General features: G+C 35.2%; 1 long non-coding RNA gene across 1 annotated transcript; it reads right to left on the minus strand.

The window, feature by feature from the left end:
• Nucleotides 1–15243: 15243 nt before the first annotated feature.
• On the minus strand, nt 15244–19583 carry LOC145270510 (uncharacterized). Its single transcript, XR_013865408.1, has 2 exons — nt 19494–19583; nt 15244–17506 (listed from the first exon to the last, which is right to left on the minus strand). It is a non-coding gene; the product is annotated as an uncharacterized LOC145270510 (long non-coding RNA).
• Nucleotides 19584–21145: the final 1562 nt, after the last annotated feature.

Consider the following 21145-nt stretch of genomic DNA (forward strand, 5'->3'; position numbering starts at 1 on the left):
AGTGGTAATTTTAAAGGAATTTTCGAGGGTGGAGTAATTTACGCAAAAACATCAGTTAAAAATATTTTTTTTTTTTTTTTTTTTTTTTTTTTTTTTTTACAAAGGCATCACCACATTATCAAGGCCCAGAGGCCACTCAAGGATAAGGGTTAAAGAGTGTACAGTAGAAGTTGGTCAATATAGTAATCATTAGTAATGAAAATTTGGTAAATTTAATAACTTATATGGAACGGCTCATCAAGAACTTATTTACTTTAGACTTGAACAAAACCATATTGTAGTCAGCCGGAAAGCAGGAAAACGGAAGACAATTCCACAGGCGTGCAGTTCTAAGAAAGAAGCTTTGTTCATGGAATCTACGTTTAGGTTTAGGCACAGATAAAGAGTGGGGGAAATTATTGATAGTGTTTACAGCTAGACGAGTGTTTCTTGTGAAAGTTTGGCGAGGGGGGACCATAGATTGAAGCTCAGTTGAACACTTTCCATGAAAATAACGATACATCAGAGACAAACTCGCAACATCTCTTCTGTGAGATAGAGGTTGCAAGGAGGAGAAAAGGACATCTCCTACGAGGCTACGAAGTCTATTTTGAACTCTATCAAGGCAGGACAAGTTCTTTCTAGCAGCTCCTGCCCAGATGTGGCAACAGTATTCCATCCTTGGACGTACCTGGCTCTTATATAGATAGAGAATAGCATCAGCAGTGAGATATCTACTGGATCGATAGAAAGATCCCACCATTTTTCCAGCGGCCTTGGCAACAGATTTGATATACGTGTTCCATTTAAGATCAGGAGTAATGGTCAAGCCCAGAAGCTTGTCAAAACTTGAGGCCTCCTGAAGACGAGAGCCATTCATTTCAATTGATGACAAATGTGGATTAGAATGTTGATGATGTAACGAGAGAAGCTTGGTTTTAGATGCATTAAAAGTAACCAGCCACTCCTTTCCCCATTGTACTACGTGCTCAAGATCAGAGGAGAGAGAATTGGAGAGAACTTGCTCGTTTACTGTCTTAGATGTGGTACCATAAATGGTAGTGTCGTCAGCATAAATGTCTACAAATGATGTAAGGATATGATTTGGAAGATCATTAATGTAGATCAGGAAAAGAGTTGGGCCCAGGATGGATCCCTGAGGGACACCGGCATTAATATTGTGAGCTTCTGATTTTTGCCCCTCAACTACTACTCTTATGAATCTATCAGAAAGAAATGATTTAATAATTGAGAAGACTTTTCCAGCTATACCATAGCTAGCGATCTTATGAAGTAAACCTTTATGCCATACCCTATCAAAGGCTTTAGATATGTCAAGAGCAATTGCCCTAGAAAGATTGCCACCGTCGAGAGATTTGCTAATCCTATGCGATATAACTGTAAGGACATCTGCTGTAGATCTAGCAGAACGGAAACCATATTGAGTGTCACTAAGAAGGTTATTTTTGTTGAGATGTTTGATTACTTCTGTATTTAATACAGATTCTAGCAACTTACTCATGACGCACAGGAGACTTATTGGCCTGTACTGAGAGGGGGATGAGCGATCACCTGAATTCTTAAATACAGGGCATACTGATGAGATTTTCCAGGGAGATGGGAAACTATTCTCCTTAAGACAACGTTTAAACAGTTTTGTAAGTATGGGCGCTAGTTCAGGTTGAAGTTTTTTGAGTACTATGATTGGAATACCATCAGGGCCAGTTGCTTTACTGGAATCAAGGTTTTTGATTAGTTTGGCAACATCACGTACAGATATACGTATATCACATAGCGTGTTTTCTGATACAAGAGGAAATATTGGGGGTTGGCGGTCTTGGTCGCAAAGGGTAGAATTAGCTGCAAAGTTCTTGACAAAGAGTTTGGCTTTGTCTGATGCTGACGAGATTACCTCAGATCCATTGATAATAGTTGGGATGGAGCACACGCTTCTGTTCAGGATTCTGTTTGCTATTTGCCAAAACTGGTGGGAACCAAGCCGCTGCTCAGCTACTTTGGACTTAACAGATTGAGCATACAACTTTCTTGCGTTCCTTATTACTTTCTTACAATGGTTGCTGGCAGTCCTGAAAACGGCTTTAGTTTCCATACATCTATTACGTTTGAAGCAGTGGAAAAAGTGATTTCTGTGCGCAATGGCAGCAGCACATTCTGGAGAGAACCATGGCTGGCTGTTAGGTTTTTGCTGAAACTTTTTAGAGGGTATGAAATGGTCAATACCTACAATTAACCATTCAGTTAGGTCTAATACTATAGAGGACACATCCTTTTTAAACATGGAATGCAGAGGTAGATCAGATATAAATGTACGGAAGCTATCCCAGTCAGCCTTAGTGTATCGATATACTGTACGATGAAGAGGTACGTCTGGGGACTTATTACATTTCATTTTTATCTTAATTGATACAACAGAGTGGTCGGAAGATCCAAGAGGCGACAGAACAGAAACTGAACATAGTTCAGGGCAAGTTGTGAGAAAAAGGTCTAGTAGGCTCGCATACTGGCCGTCATTATCGGGCACACGGGTAGGTTCCTGAACAATCTGAGTGAGGTCATAGGCAATGGAGAAATCATGACAGAACCTCCCCTCATCATCGGTCTTGTTTGAGTGGGTCAACCATTCGACGTTGTGAACATTGAAGTCTCCACATACGTGAATGTTAGCTGCAGGATAAGTAGAAAGGACTTGGTCAATTTTCTCAGATATGCTTTGAAAGATAGTAACTCCGCTGTTGTGGGGGCGATAGAGAGTAAATATAAATGCAGTAGTGTGAGCTAAAGCAACCCGGAAGCACATATAAGGTAAGTTAGGATCTTCCCTGGAGATGTCCCTCCCACATGGAAAGCTATCTTTAATATAGGCACATATTCCATGCCCATGGCGATCTTGGGGGTCAGATTTAGAAGTTAAGTTAGAGTATCCTGTAATTGCAAACTCATCAAGGGAAATAGCCTGTCCAATGCCAGTTTCACTTAAAAATAAAAGGTCTGGTTTAGTCTCCTGTAATTGGGTTTCAACCTCTGGAAGGTTAGAACGTAGACCCCTGATGTTGGAGAAGGAGACATGGTAGTAGGGGTCTACGTTGGAAGTTGGAGAACCGGGTTTAATCGTGTATTTTTTCTTGAAACTTGTCATGATGAAATTTTGGAATTTGTGGACTAGGTCGACAGATTTACTTAGAGCAGGACAGAGAGGGGAAACTAAGAGAGAAAAAGAAACGAAGAATTTTTTTTTTTTTTGTACCACATGATAAGGTAAAGCCGTAACAATTACCCACTAGTATGGCATCGAGAGGCCCCACCAGAAGCTACTGCATGGTCCAGATTCCATTCACCAAATGGCAATACAGCAGCCCCAGTACTTTGCACCTGCTGATAGGACAGCCTCCTTAGTGGTTAATCCAAGGTTCGGGTCCCTGACTATCAGGCGGATAACGTCAGCCCAGACAAAACGTTTACCTCCAGCACCCTTACTAGTGACATGGCTACAAGGATAGACATAGAAACAGAAAATTTCCACCAACTCTGCCAACTGTTCGCGCAAAAATACTGCCAACCTAGAAAACAGCTTTTTCTTCTCCCTTTGTCAGAAAAATCACTCATTTAAAAATGAGGACTGAGGGACAAATAAGAAGAAGCGAGAGTAACAGGAGCTGCCGATAACGCATCCACAATGCGTTTTCTACTCTCCATTAAAAAAAAAAAAAAAAAAAAAAAAAAAAAAAAAAATCAAAATTAATACAATTACTATTTTCTTTTGTAAACAATAAAGAAGTTGTCTTTTTTTTTACATTTAAGTCAATATTGAAAACAAAAAACAATCGACAGAGAAAAAAATTTCAACGATAAATCAGCATTTTCATTAAGATTATTCGCTTAGTAAATGTAGTTATCTTCCTTACATTTTGCACAAAAATCGATACTAAATTCATGTATTAATACTGTACGAGCCTTTTTCAAGTCTCACACAAAACACACATTCATATTTCAAGCTGTCATATACATACGCGCACACAAACATACGCGCCCACGTCCACACATGTACACTTATTCACGTTCGCGTACATACACTCAAATTCACGTATATATACACACACACACTTACGTACACACATGTACTCACACACGCGAACACGATCACGCACATGGACGACGTCACTTCCGCTTTCTAAGGAAATACACATGCGCAAAATACACTCTGTAAGCGAGTATAAAAACAAGGCGATAAGCTGTTTCTAATTCTCTTTGGAACCAACTCTCAACTAGAGAGGTTGGGCGAACAAGCCGCGCGCCGTTTCGGCGCGCGCACGCGCACCTCATGCCCACTTCCTACTATGTATGGAGCACGAGCTAAAGGCTTTCTCACCCTTTCTCTTTCCACCTACTACTGGCCACTAAGAACACCTTCGCGTCGCCGACTACTAACCGATGACAACTCTGATATCCTCTCCTTTGTCTACACGCTGGACTACCATTCTCAATTTTCATACAACATTTATTTCTCTTCCCACGCGCGGACATGTTATAACTAAAATGTTCATTTCTTTCAACAGCAAATAAACGACATTTATCTTATCCATTAATTGTGTCTTTGTTTCCTTCAATTCCCATTCGTTTCATTATTATTTTGTAACGGGATTGGGGTATTTATATATCCTAGTCCCCTACAATACTTACGTTTTTGTTTTATAATCTGCTTTCGATTAACTTTATCTGCTTTTATAAAGGAAACAATTTTTCAAATGTGATTGACTTTACAAGCTCAACTTAACATTCAAGATGATGAACGGAAGAGCAAGTTCGCAGAAAACAAAATTGAAGAGGAAAAATAAAAAAATAAATTATTTCGAAATAGAGCCGATCTATTTGGTTAATATCACGGATAAAATTAGTATTATTTTATTTAACATTTTAATATTTACATGAGAGAGAACAGATTACAAGTTTCATCTTTATTAATTCTCTAATTCGTTGCACGTGCAATTTATTGGCGGAAACTGATAGTTTTTAAAGCCGCTTTTTTTGTATTTTTATTTATTTATTAATTATTTTTTTTAGATTCCTGTTTTTTTTATTGTGTTTGAAACATTTAAGTCTAAAGTTAATCTGGTGCTTGTGCAGTTTACTAAACACATTAAAAATGAAGATATTGAAAAAGAACTATATTGTACGTACCTAAAATTAATATCTATACGGAAAAAACATGCATGTGAAATGTTTTTACGGTGTCGTTAGAAACTTAAACAAAAATAAATTAATCATTATTAAAAATAATATCATTTTTTCAATAATTTTTCTTAATGGTCCTGGATTTATTTATTTATTTATTTTTTTTTTTAGGATTATAAAAAAATTCATACGCTGATGTCTACACCATCATTCATACAAAAAAAATATTATAATATTACATTTGAAATTTTTGTGATAATTTTTATCATTAAAACTACATTAAATATTTTTGAAATTATATTATTTTTTTGTGAAAATATTGAATGAATACTGCTTATTGTAATGTTCCTGAAATATTAAAATAATTTTAAATTGCTAACATCTACAATGTTTTATTTTTATATAAAAAAAGCAAACAGAAATTCATGAAAATATTTAGTTCTTAAATTTTAAATTTAGTAAAATTGTTTGGATTTACAAAAAATGATACATTTTCACTAAAATTTTAAAAAATTGCGAGTTCAATATATTCTGTGATGGTTAATAAATACTGAAAATTTCATTAAAATCAGTTCATTTCCTGAATTTTGGTGAATTTTTAAGTGAAGGTAGGAAACAAAATGTTTATACACTTTTGGGATCAGCTATTCATTTTGCACGTACCTGAGTTTAACTCATCTGAACTCATGATCGGATTACAATCTTTGCTATTAAAAAATAACGTGTTCAGTATATTCTGTGATGGTTAATAAATACTGAAAATTACATTAAAATTGGTTCATTTCCTGAATTGAACTCATTTGAGCCCACCATCAGACTGCAGTGTTTGCTAATAAAGCTCTCTTCACTTTTCCACACACTTTACCGATCAAGCAAACGCTACATATAGAATGGTTCAGTTACGCCACTGTGGTAAAAAAAAAGTGGAAAAACAAAAATAAAAAATAACTAAAAACAAAGGACATGTTTTGATGAATACTTTAAAATTCAAAGAAGATGTTATGAAGTACGTAGCTACGACTACAACAAATGCAACCTCTGTTGAAATTTTTAATGGAGAAATAATTTTTATTTATTTTTTTATTTATACCCATTCAACATCTCCGCATTTGGGTCAAGGAACGCATTCCTTGACCGGCAGGTCACTTCTATTATCATCATCAGCAGCTTAGGTATAGTTCGCTTTCTAGCAGCCAGCCCCTCACCTACCCTCTGGAAGGGGGAGGAGGAGGACGACGACGATGGGCCTTTTGCCCTTTTTCGTCAGTTCGAATCTAGCCGGCCATGAAGAAGGACGCTATTCGGATCCGTCAGATCAGAAAGGATTCTTGACGCTAAATTCCACAGATTTTTGTCTCCTCCTTTGGAGAAAGACGTTTGTTTAGAACTAAACTATTAACGTTATTTTATTCTCAGTCATTATAAGACAACAAGGTCTTATGACTGGAAGATTAATACCGGTTATTAAAAGACAATCGATTCTTACAACTGGTAAATTATTACTCTCAAAGGAGTAACGAAGGAAACTACCGTGTGTTGAGGAGTTCTTTTCTGAGAGGAACAAAATTTAATTTCGCCGACGAGATGAGCAGAATATCGCCCCTAGAAAGGAAATCCTCTTTTGAAAGATTTTCAACCTTCAAATCTTCCATAATTCAAAATTTACCCCTCATAAAGCCTACCAAAACGGCTTTGTGGTCTTCTCTCCCCTTTGAATTAAAAGGCACAAGAGCCTTAACAAAGGAAATTACTTCTTTCTCCCATTTTAGGTCAAAGAAACTTTTTGTTTGTCCTTTCGGAAAAGAAAAAAAGAACATTTTGTCAAAGAAAGACTGAACATTTCGTTAAAAGGACTGAATTCAAAACAAGGACTGTTTTCCGTTTTTTATATATTCTTTCTTTCAGCCTTTCTTGCAAGTAAGGATTGACGCCTTTTTGGCATTTTTTTTAATATGTATTTTAATTTTTTCTAAAGAGGGTTTTAACCCCGAGCCTTGAGAAATAAAGGTAATCGATAACCTTTTGTTTTAATAAACTTGGATCATTTTAAACTTATTCGGGTCTGTATTTCTTTTGCTCATTTCCACTAGTTACTCTTTCCGAGAAATTGGCCATAAATGCTTTTTTTCTTTTCTTTTTGTTACCATGAAAAGCGGAATTTGGTGACGCACCCAAAATTTCCTCACCTCCTCATAAACTATGCGTGTGAAAAAGAGACTAACTTTGCAGGCCACCATTTTTAGGCAAAAAAAGCAGCGGCATATTCTTAATATCAGCTTCATCTTCTCTCTGCTTCTCGCTACTTAACATGGTGTCATCGAGATTGCTCTCTTCGGAATGACCCATATACACTCAGTGAACAATTCCAACACATGTTCGGCAAAATCCCAGGCAGTATAATACTCTAGACTCTAGTCTTACATACACGCTTGTATCCATATGGAAGAGAGATTTATCGGATTATGTGGATTTCAACAAGCTTAGAATTTTGACAAAACCTATTCATCAATAAACATGGCGTATGCAATTCCACCACCATCAAAAATGGAAATGGATGACAATTTGCGAGAAAACTGGGTGCTTTTCAAACTAACATGAGAGAACCATGCAGCCACGACGAAAATTGGTGAAAAAGTAGCAAACGTACAGGTAGGTACACTTCTTTCACTAATATGCAAGGAATGTCTGCAAATATACAAAAAACCGCCGATGTCGGCAGAGGAATGGGCAAACAAAAATTTTTTTTTAGGAAAGATTGACAGAGTACTTTAAACCAAAACAGAACTCATATACCAACAGTATATGTCTAATTCCTGTACACAAGAACAGAGTGGAAAATTTGATCAAACTAAGACAGTTAATCAAAACATGTGACTATGGCGCCCTTGAGGATGAGCTACTGCGTGACCAGGCAACAGTAATAATAATATTCCAGCCAGGCTCCGCAGTGAATCTAGACAGGGCGATAGATATTTGGAGGAGCACTGAACAGGCTGAACAACAGCTCGGCAAACTGACCAACCCAACAGAAACTATCAATTACACCAAGGGAGATAAGAAAAAGCTATGATAATTCATAAAGGACTGCAAATTCTGTAGACAGAGCCATGACAAAGGAAAGTGTCAGACTTATGGACTTATGTTATATCTACTTAAAGCGCAAACATATTGCCAGAGATACCAATCACAGGCGCAACCCACCCCATCACAACGGCAAAATAAATCCTCAACACAGCAAACTCAGGGCATAGATGCTTTCGTCACTGCTGACTGCTTCTGTTTCCACGTAGCACCTTTGCAGTTTGCTGTGTTGAGGATTTATTTTGCCGTTGTGATGGGGTGGGTTGCGCCTGTGATTGGTATCTCTGGCAATATGTTTGCGCTTTAAGTCTCCACAGGTCGCAAAAACTATCAGGCAGACGTTTGTATATCCACCCCAAGAGACAGCACAAAAACCTAATGCAAATTCTAAATTGACACTGGGGCGAGCTGCAGTACCTTGGCCTTTGCTGACTTCAAACGCATTACTAAAGCACCGCTACAACCGTCTCTCACAAAGTTGAAGCTGTATGACAATGCGATACTTACACCCTTTGGGCTCAATAACACTCCAGTGTGAAGTGAAGGGAATAAAAAAAGTCACCTTCCAAGTCGTGAATAGCAAGTCACCATCATTACTTTCTGGACGGAATAGCTCTGCACTGAAACTCATAGCTTTTAACACAGAATGTGTGCGACAGCTGAGTGAAGTAAATGAGGCAAAACCAATCACAAAAGAAGAAATCCTCAGCAACTACAGCGACATTTTCTTTGAACTGTCAAGCCTCTATGCAAAATAGTCCTCGCCGAGTCCTTCGACCACTTAAACTGAGTTTAAAAAAACTTGACGAATGGTCAACGAATAAATAATAGCCTGGGTCACTGAGCCAACTTCATGGATCAAAACCTAGTCGTCATACGGAAACCTAATAAATTGCGAATATGCATCGACTCATATCACCTGAATAAAGCGATCAGGTGCAACCACTACCAACCCCCAACAGTCGAGGAAATCGCAACGGAAATGAAGAATGCCAGACTCTTATTAGTTGTAGATGTCAAAGACGGCTACCTTCAGGTCGTTCTAGACGAGCCATCCTCATATTTAACGACATGCTGAACCCCTTTGGGCAGGATACGGTGGCTTCGAATGCCATTTGGAATAAACTCAGCTCCCGAAGAATGGCAGCGATGACTTGACTGCTGTTTTGAAGTGATAGCAGACGATACCATACTTTACGGGTTCAGTGCTAGTGATGCAGAATCTGAAAAAAGCCATGATGCTGCTCTTGTGGCGCCTCTAGAAAGGTGTCACAAAGAAGGAGTAAAGCTCAATCCTACTAAGTTCAACTTCAAAAAAACTCTGTTAGCTACATGGGACATACTTTCAGTGCACAAAGGTTGGCACCTGATCCGGATAAAGGCAAAGCAATATCAGAGATGCAACGCTCTACGGACATCCAAGGCGTTCAGCGATTTCTAGGAGCCGTTAAACTACCTCACCAAGTTTGCACCCAAACTCAGTACAGTATGTGAACCACTGCGACGCTTTCTGGACAAGGAATCTGTCTTTGACTGGCTGTTATAACATGAAACAGCATTTATTCAGATTAAAAAACTCATCACTGAAGCCCCTATTCTTCCCTATTATGACGCCAAAAAGGAAGTCTCATTTGAATGTGACAGCTCGGAAGTCAGTCTCTGGGCAGTCCTAACAAAGGAAGGACATCCTATTGTATATGCATCCCGAGTACTCACAAAACCTGAGCAAAACTATGTCCAGATTGAGAAAGAGTGTCTTGCCATCGTATTCGCCACAGAACGTTTTGAACAATGCATTCTTGGTAAAGAGAAATTCAAAGTATTCTCCGACTATAAACCACTGGAGACAATACTCGCAAAAACCAGGTTTCAAAATTCATGTGAGCCCAAAGAGACTCCAGCGGATGCGGCTAAGGCTCCAAAAATACTGCTTAGACGTGAAATACACGCCAGGACTCCAAATGTACATTAGCGATACCCTATCTCGTGCGTCACTACCTACTCCTGAAGCCACAACAGAAGATAACTGCACCATATTCCAACTGCAAGAACATAAACTCACAAGAGACTTGGCAAACATCAATATGGAAGACAGCCTCTTTGTCACAGACCACGGCATCTCACATATTTTAGAAGAGACCAGTCATGACACAACACTACAGACACTAATTAAAATTAAAATTAAACATTAAAGAATACTGGCCATACCGCGATGAACTGTGTTCTGAAAATGGTTTAGCATACCGAGGCACATGGCTTATAATTCCAACCAAACTCAGACACGAGATGATTACCAGGGCACACAGATCTGATCTGGGCATTCGGTACACATTGAACACAGCCCGCAAGCTAATGTTCTGGCCACAAATGCATGCAGAGATCACCGAGTCCGTCTGAAGGTGTGAAACCTGTACTGACTCAACCTCAACAAAAGCGATAACCTCTGATGACCCACCCAATACAAGTACACCCATGGAAGTATGTGGCCAGTTACTAGGTGTATCAGAATTTTTGTAGGAATTTTTGACGCCCCAAACACGAAACTGCGAATAAAATATAAAAATCTCGTAATTTCTCTGTTAAAAGTGGGTTGTTTATTTTCTTTACGGATTATACTTCCAAAATAAACTAATAAAGTTGTTTTAAAAGTAATAGAAATATTTTTTTAAACAGTAATAAATTTTCCGAACTCAATATTTTTCAATTTTTAAACTTTAAAAATCTATCAAAATTTTTCTATTGATTCTATCTTTACGATATTTTCAGGGTCAACGTGAAATTTTATGTTCTTTCCAATAAACCGAATATATTTTAGACAAACCTTTTTTTTTAATTCACGCCCCCCCCCATTTTCAAGTGTCCATTAAAAAGTAAATAATTAATTTATTCACCGAAAAGTAAATAATTAATTTGCTCACAGATTGAAGAGAAAAGGTCAATAAATAATATATTCAAATTTAAAACAAAAAAAACGTAGTGTTTTTTTTAGAATTTTACCTGTAAAGTTTGAAGTTTGAAACCTTTTTTTAACGACGTTATTTGTGTTTTCTTTTTTTTAATGGAACCTTGGTCCTTGCTCCTTTAATTGAAAAAAAAATAGGGCGTGAATTAAATTTTTCGAGGAGTTATAAGCTTGGAAAGACAGGGGGTTGAATAATTCACGCCTCCCATTTTTAAATGTCTATTAAAAAGTAAATAATTAATTTATGTACCAAAGTCTTATATATCACAAATTGAAGAGAAAAGGTCAATAAATAATATATTCAAATTTAAAACAAAAAAGTACTATTTTTAGAAATTTACCTGTAAAGTCTGCAGTTTAAAACAGTTTAAACCTTTTAAAAAAAAACACGTTGTTTTTTTTTTTTTGCTTTTTTTTTAAAATGAAACCTTGGTCCTTGCTTCTTTAATTGAAAAAAAGGGCTTGAATTACATTTTTCGGGGAGTTATAAGCTTGGAAAGATGGGGTGGAATTATTCACTATTTTCACGAAATTTCTGACTCACCTAGCCAGTTACTGCTTTGAACTAAACGCTAATCACTTAGTTAAAATGTATTATTTTGTTAAAACAAAATACCTTTACTAACGGTATAGTTTTCTGTAGTAAAAAAATGATAGAATTTATTTTTGCTTTTTTATGAACATAAAACATCGTAAATTATAACAATAAAAAATAGCATTCAAAGCTGGTGACGTTACCACTGTACAAATGTGACATGCATATGAAGTGATTGAAAATAAACTAATAGGTACGTGCAAAATGAATGCCGATGCTCAAAATCTTTAAATATTTTGACCCGTCCATTTACTTTAAAATTCACCAAAAATCAAGAAAGTTATGGTTTTCAGTAGTAAAGAAATGCGTGAATTTATTTTTGCTTTTTTTTTTAATGAAAAATGAGCATCGTTTATTGCAACCAAAAGATTTCATTTTTACAGGAACATCACGAAAAAACGCTTAATGTCCGTATTTATGAATTCGATATAACTCGAAGAAAATTAAATTTTTTGAACTACCGATATTATCATGGAATTATGTTTATTTAATATTTTCACCAAAATTATAATTGCAAAAAATGTTTCTACTTTTTAAAAAATAAATTACAGGTTGCGCTTATTTATATGTACTATTCTAATATTTTCTTTGCTTGCATTACTGTGAAGTTTTCGCCATAACATAATTTGTATATAATCTTGAAAAATAACATTAAAATATTTTCATTTAAAAGCAATAATATGAAAAAAAAAATTAAATTTAAAAATGGGAAATAAATTTTCGTCATTAATCTTTCAAATCCATTGAAAATGTAGTCGAAAACCTAACAAAAAGTATAATAAATCAGCTTTCAAAACTAGACCCCCCATCTTTATTCCGTCATCGTTGTCCGTACCTAACTACATAAGAATGTTGTTTAAAGCGTCGATAATGCAAACACATTTTTGGTCTCGCATTTTCATTATTTTCGTACACTGTAAAAATTTTATTAAAAATATTATTTTGTTAAGCTTCTTTTAATCAGCAAATCTTCATTGTGTTTTACTACATGTGTAATTTTTGTTTGTTAAGTTTATTTAAAGTGATTTTTGTTTGTTAAGTTTATTTAAAGTGATTTTTGTTTGTTAAGTTTATTCGAAGTAATTTTTGTTGGTTAAGTATATTTAAAGTGATTTTTGTTTGTTAAGTTTATTTAAAGTGATTTTTGTTTGTTAAGTTTATTTAAAGTGATTTTTGTTTGTTAAGTTTATTTAAAGTGATTTTTGTTTGTTAAGTTTATTTAAAGTGAGGGCCAAGCCTTAACACCCACGAGGATCTCACGGCAATTCAATAACAATAATTAAATCGACCATAAAACAAACACCTTGATCATTGGAAGATACAAACGCAAGTGAGCAAAAACTATGTGTTATATGAAAAAACTGTGTAGGATCATTAAGTTAAATGAACCAAGTCTAGTGACCTGGAGAACAAAATCAGATTTCTTCAATTTTTTAAGCTGGTTGGCCGAAATACAAAAAATGTGCGCGAAATAACAACCCTCTTTCTACCTTTGACCAGAGGAGGCAAAAAGGCGAACATTAATCTTTTATAAATCACATACTTACCTGCATTTCATGCATATATTAGCAAGAGAGTTCGAGGAACATAAACGAATTGCTACACGCATTTTTGGATGTGATCGATCTAAGTGCTTCCAATGCGTTAACTTGGATTTGGCCTCTGAATCGCAGTGATAGACCCAGGTTTCATCCTATATAATCAGTGTTTTGAAAACTTTTGACTCATATTCTTAGCACATCTCCAAATTCATCCTAGAGCAATCGACTCATACATGTCATAATTACGTTGCATACCAGTTCTTGTTATATCACCCAAGTTAAGCAATATCGAGCATGGTCAGTAACAGATCAGTGACTATTAAGGAATAGCAGACACTATATGTAGAAGGACGTCGCCACATCCGTGCAAGATTTGTGAAAACCTAATGTCATCATTATTTAAGAATAGCAGACGCTATATGTAGAAGGACGTCGCCACATCCGTGCAAGATTTGTGAAAACCTAATGTCATCATTATTTAGGAATAGCAGACACTATATGTAGAAGGACGTCGTCACCTCACAGTGAAAACCTAATGTCATCATTTCTTCTGACGGAGATATACATATAACAGGAGACTGCTCGTGAATTTCATACGATCAAATTTTATTTTTCGACTGAAGCCAGTTTAACACAACTGGAATGAATACTGCTTTGGTACTGTATACTGGTACGCGTTTTTGCTTCATCAATAACACATAAACAGCAACCAGATCTAGGTGCTACTGCTACAGATTTCATGACATATTGGAATTCAAAATGCAAACATTTTCCAAGAATATGATGTGACATCGTTTCTTTTAATTTCATCAAAAGTTTTCAGTGGGGTGAGTGATTTTCAAACAAGACAACTGATCACGGCATGACACTTGACAGGCTCCGTTTCACATTTAACTAATTTCAAAAACTTTCGAACATCAATTTGTTCAGAGTTGACATTCGTCATACGACCCATAGAGATATAAATCATCATATATGCAACATTTCTACTATATTAAACAAACGGAAGTTGGCCAGAACATTTCTTATTTAACGTCCCTCGTATCTAAAAAAACATTGCACATTAAACATATTTAAGAAAAAATTTAAAAAGGCAAAATGCTAACAGATATTTAGACATAAAATACTCAATATAAATAGGTTTTATTGAAATCTAATTTAAAAAGTAAAAAACTTACGACGTGACCTTCGCATAAATGTATGTTTTTTTCGATTTAAAGATTTAAGATAAATACCCAATATAAAATAGACGTTTTATTGAAATGCAATTTAAAAAGTAAAAACTTAAGACGTGACCCAGCATAAAAGTTGCATGTTTTTTCGTGTTTTAAATTTAATATATAAATACTCAATATAAAATAGACGTTTTATTGAAATGCAATTAAAAAAAGTAAAAAAATAAATTATGACGTGACCTGGGCATAAAAGTTGCATGTTTTTTCGTTTTTTAGATTTAATATATAAATACTCAATATAAAATAAACGTTTTATTGAAAGTCAATTTAAAAAGTAAAATACTTAAGACGTGACCTCGGCATAAAAGTTGTATGTTTTTTCGTTTTAACGATTCTAGACATAAATACTCAATATAAAATAGACGTTTTATTGAAATGTAGAAATTTAAAAGTAAACAACTTAAGATGCGACCTCGGCATAAAAGTTGTGTTCTTTTTGTTTTAAAGATTAACATGAGAATAAAAAATTGTTTAAAGAAAATTATTAACATCATCAAAGGATCATATTATTTTCTCTCATTAGAGAAAAGCCATATACATTACAAAAATATGGCTTTTTAATTTTTCTTATTTAATTTTGTACAGAAAATCGAAACTTACTTGGTTAACATGTGTGCGTGCTTCAAAAACGTCTGTATTGAATCAAAAACAGAAAAAAGATTAAAACAGTTACCCAATAGGTTTTATTATAGACAATCATTAGAGCGACTATAAAAATAAAATAAAAAACTCGCATTTCAATGCAAATGATAAGGTGAATAAAAACACATGTAAACAGAAGACGAGTTAGAAAAAATAGTGTCGTGTTTTGAATTTGTACGTTTCGACAACACAATGTCAAGTTTGGGAATTTTAAGTTTTCAAAAGAGAGTGTTGAGTTTCCCTGATAAATTGTTAGTTAAACCATATACGTTAGTTAGTTTGAAGAGATCCTCTTGGAACTTACACATGATTTTATTACATGAATTCATATTCGAGGGCAAATTTATGGACATTTATTATCCCTGTTATCACTTCATTGCTACAGTATAGTAATTTAAAGTTTATGTAAAAATAATAAATCTTGAAAAGACTTTCACGGCCTACTTTCCGAAATTTCTGATATGCAAGTTGCAGAGTATTTTTAACTAGTCTTTTGTGTGATTTCAGTAGCAGACTTTTTTCAGATTCTGTCATATTTGTAAGACAATCTTGTGCAAAATGGTTGGCCAGTTTCTTGACATACGTTGTTCTGCTGGCTCTTGTTCCGTGATGCTGGTATACCATTTGAAATATTGATTTTGGAAGATTATCAGATATTGTTTCCAACATGTGTTTTCGTATGACTCAACAAAATTGACATCTGTGCAAAATGGTAACCATATACTTCACAAGAATGTGGTTTGTCTTCCATATGGAGCAACAGAGTAAATTTCCATGTAAAAGAAGAACCACATACTACACAAGCATGTGGTTTGTCTCCTGTATGTGTTTTAATATGAATTAACAAACATAACTTCCATTCAAAAGAACCATATACTTCACAAGCATTTGCTTTGCCTATAATGTGTTTTAATGACACAAAAAATCTGACTCCGATACAAAAGGAGAACCACATACTAGACGAGAATGTGTTTTGTCTCTATTTTTTGATAAAAACGTTGTCTACTGTGTTTCCATGACTAAATAATTTTGACTTCAATTCAAAACAAGTACATATTTCACAAGAATGTGGTTTGTCTCCCGTGTGTGTTTTCACATGACTCCACAAATTTTAACTGCCTGCAAAAGAAAAACCACATACTTATCAAAAACGTGGTTTGTCGCCCGTATGCGATTTCATATGACTCAACAAAGTTAACTTCCATGCAAAAGAGGAACCACATACTTCACAAGAATGTGGTTTGTCTCCCGTATGTGTTTTCATATGAGTCAACAAAGTTGACTTCTGTGCAAAAGAAAAACCACATACTTCACAAGCATGAGGTTTGTCTCCTGTATGAGTTTTAACATGACGAAACAAAGTTGACTTCCATGCAAAAGAAGAACCGCATATTTCACAAGAATGTGGTTTCTCTCCCGTATGTGTCTTCATATGATTCGCCAAATTTGACTTCCATGCAGACGAGTAACCACATACTTCACAAGAATGCGGTTTGTCTCCTGTATGTGTTTTCATATGAGTCAACAAATTTGTCTTCCATGCAAAAGAAGAACCACATACTTTACATGAATGTGGTTTCTCTCCCGTATGTGTTTTCATATGACTAAACAATTTTGACTTCAATGCAAAAGAAGAACCGCATACTTCACATGCATGTGGTTTGTCTCCTGTATGTATTTTTAAATGACTTAACAAATTTGACTTCCATGCAAAAGAAGAACCACATACTTCACAAGGGTGTGGTTTTTCTCCCGTGTGTGTTTTCATATGACTCAACAATGTTGACTTCTGTGCAAAAGATGAGCCACATACTTCACAAGAATGTGGTTTGTCTCCCGTATGTGTTCTCATATGACTCAATAAAGTTGACTTCTGTGCAAAAGAAGAACCACATACTTTACAAGAATGTGGTTTGTCTCCTGTATGCGTTTTTATATGACGCAAAAAACTTGACTTCCATGCAAAAGAAGAACCACATACTTCACAAGAGTGTGGTCTATCTCCCGTATGTGTTTTCATATGCCTAAACAAATGTGACTTCATTGTAAAAGAAGAACCACATACTTCACAAGAATGTGGTTTGGCTCCCGTGTTTGCTTCCATCTAATTCCTGAAAAAGTTTATGCAATAAACTGTATTTGGATTTTTATAGGCAAGGTAATAAATTTCAACTTTAGTAAATTTATATGAAGAAATTTATAATTATTTTAAACAATTTTACATCGCCAATGACGAAAAGTCCCACTAGTCCAATAATGATTCGTTTCTTTGTTGCAAATTCTGAAAATATAAAAGAATATTTGTAAAAATAAATTTCATGTGGTAAAATTGAATTTCTTATCTTGATTTTTAATAACAATATCCAAATCATTTATTAATTAAATTCAAAATAAAATGAGTGTGTTTTTATGCAATGCTGTTTTTTTTTTAGGATTGAGAGACATCCATTTCAACTGATGCCAGATGGGGACGAAAGCGTTGAGGATCTAAAGATAGGAGCTTGGTTTTAGACGCGTTAAAAGTAACCAGCCCCCTCTTCCCCCACTGTACCATGCGCTCAAGATCAGAGGAGAGAGAATGAGAGAGAACTTTGTCATTTACGGCCTTTGATGTGTTGCCATAGATGGTCATGTCATCAGCATAGATGTCAACGAATGATTCAAGTATGTTTTGGGAGATCATTAATGTAGATCAGGAAGAGAGTTGGGCACAGGATGGACCCCTGAGGGACTCCAGCATTAATACTCTGGGCCTCTGATTTCTGCCCATCAACCACTACTCTTATGAGCCTATCAGAGAGAAATGATTTAATGATTGAGAAAACATTTCCAGTTATACTCTAGCTGGAAATCTTGTGACGTAGGCTTTTATGCCATACTTTATCAAAGGCCTTTGTTATGTCAAGAGCAATTGCCCTAGAAAGAAGCCTTTGTCAAGAGATTCACTAATCCTATGATATAACCAGGAGCACATCTGCTGTAGATCTAGCAGAACAGAAACCATATTGCATCTCACTTAGAAGGTTATTTCTGCTGAAGTGGTTAACTACTTCTCTATTTAGTATGGATTCCAGCAGGAATGACACACAGGAGACTTATTGGTCTCTACTGAGAGGGAGATGATTCATCACCTGAATTCTTAAAAATAGGGCATACTGATGAGGTTTTCCAGGGTGTTAGGAAGCACTTCTCCTTAAAGCAATGCTTAAACTGTTTTGTAAGTATGAGGGCAAGTTCTGGTTGAAGCTTTTTCAACAACTATAATTGGAATGCCGTCAGGGCCAGTTGCTTTACTGGAATCAAAGTTATTGATTAGCTTGGCGACCTCATACACAGATATTAGTATGTTGCATAGTGTGTTGTCTGTTATAGGAGGAAATACGGGGAGTTGATGGCCTTCGTCGCATAGGGTAGAATTAGCTGCAAAGTTATTCGCAAATAGTTTGGCCTTGTCTGATGCTGACAATATGACATCAGGTCAATTGATGATGGTTGCAATAGAAGGCACGCTTCTGTTCAAGATCCTGTTTGCTATTTGCCAAAACTGGTGGGAACCAAGCCGCTGCTCAGCTACTTTGGATTTAATGGACTGAGCATATAGCTCTCTTGCATTTTTATTACTCTTTTACAGTGGTTGCTGGCAGTCCTGAAAGCAGCTTTAGTCTCAGTACATCTATTACGTTGATAGCTATAGAAAAAGTGATTTCTATGTGCAATGGCAGCAGCACATTTTGGGGAGAACCATGGCTGGTTGTTAGGTTTTGTTATTTTTTTTACGTGTAAGTCAGTATTGAAAACAAAAAAGAAAAACAATCCACAGTGAAACATTTTCAACGATAAATCAACATTTTCATTAGAATTATTCGCTTAGTAAATGTAGTTATCTCCCTTACATTTTTAACGTATTCTTCAAATGCACAAAAATCGATACTAAATTCATGTAGTAATACTTACGTTTTTGTTTTATAATCTGCTTTCGATTAACTTTATCTGCTTTTAGGAAACGATTTTTCAAATGTGATTGACTTTACAAGCTTAAGTTAACATTCAAGATGACGAACGGAAGAGCAAGTTCGCAGAAAACAATAATAATAATAAATCACGATAAAATATTTAGTTTAAATACAAATAACGATTTACTAAACGACTGGATTTTTTCCGGCATTCACTTGAAGTTATTATCTTCCCTAGTAAGTTCGATTTTTTTATTTTTAACGTTAAAATTATTAAAAAGTGTCTTTAAGACGGAGATATATAATGTTTCTTACCGGAGATGACTTAAAACGGCGAAGGACAACAGAGGATAAAAGAGATATGTGCGGCTGAAAAGGATGATGACTACAATTAGGGAACAAAACACCGGTCAACCTACCGGTGTCGAGTCAGGGGAAACCCTATAAGAAAAATGTCCCTCCAAGGGAGATAACTGTGTAACGGACTAAACTAAGAGACATAATACATGCAAGATAAACAACTATTTTTTTTTTTGAAAATAAAACCACTTTTTTAATTATTGTAATTTATTTATATTTTAAAAAAAATGTGTTTTTTTTTATTATTGAAAAGACGGTTAAGTTAATCTTGGAACTCGACTGTTTTGTTTAGTAAACTACTTTATTGAATCGATTTTGAATTCAATTTCACTTTTAAATATTCGTGTATTTATGATCATATATATATATTACATAAAAAATGCGAGTAGGAAAAGTAATATATAGAGGTAATGACCTTGAAACACGCGTGTACGTAGATTACTGTTTTAAAAATAATAAATAAATAAAAATGTTATATACGTCCAAATTAAAAAAAGGGCGACTTTCTAAGTAAATAAAAAAAATGAGCTCCGAGGCGGAGCCAATATTACCCGTATGTATCGCTTGAAAAATAACAACAATAACAAAATCTAAATTTATAGGCCGTTGATATTCGCAGCCGGCTGCGGCTATTCTAAAATGCTATTCGCAGCCGGTCGCATCAGCTGACCGGAAGTGACGTCAGACAAATCTTAAGTAAATTCTTGGCTAGAATTGTAAAAATAATTTGTTTTCTTTTGTAATAGAATTTAACAATTTCTTTCATTTTGAGCTGCTTTTTTCTCCCGTTTATTTTTGTTTTCTACAATTAATAAACCAGTTTACAAGTAAAAAATAAGTTGTTTTAATTTTTAATTACCAACACAGTGGCGAATTTAATTTTTCTCTCTCCCATTTTTTATTTTGAGCGGAGAATTTAACGTCTTTTCATTTTAATTATTTGTTTTAGTTTTTCATTACTAACACAGCGGAGAATTTGGGGTACTCAGCGGAGAATTTGGGGTACACTAAGCCACGCCCATGCCGTTCTCTGCATGAGTCATGCAGAGAACGGCATGGGCGTGGCTTATCACTTGCGAAATATTTTTGTTTTTAGTAAATAATTTGTGTTTTTTGGCAAAGTTTATTTTTAATAAAATTAGCGTATTTACTGATATTTACAGCTTTTGAGAAGTCCTACCGCGACACGGAAAACTTTTCCTTTCTATAATTAAAAACAAATGCTTCCTAAATAATGATAAAAATTAAAAAAATATATTTTGTCAACATTGGTGTAAAGCGCACGTTGGCAAAAATTCTAATATTATTTTCAATTTCGCGTTACTTTTTATAGCTGCTAGCGGCGTGTTAACACAGTTTCAATATTATCTTACCTTTAGAAAGCGCAAATTTTGAGATCAATACCGTCGACTCGACAACTTCCGGTTTCGCCGCCGGCCGGCTGCGAATAGCATTTTAGAATAGCCGCAGCCGGCTGCGAATAGTCACTTCGAATTTATAAGCGATAAAAATAAACAGTATAATTAATCTAGGGATTATGGCCTAACGGTTAAGGCACCGAACTGTGGTAAAAATTGGTCTGAGGTTCGATCCCTAGAAACAGTTAA

Source organism: Euprymna scolopes, chromosome 46 (assembly GCF_053919585.1).
Source record: "Euprymna scolopes isolate OS-2025 chromosome 46, ASM5391958v1, whole genome shotgun sequence".
Taxonomy (NCBI): Eukaryota; Metazoa; Mollusca; class Cephalopoda; order Sepiida; family Sepiolidae; genus Euprymna; species Euprymna scolopes.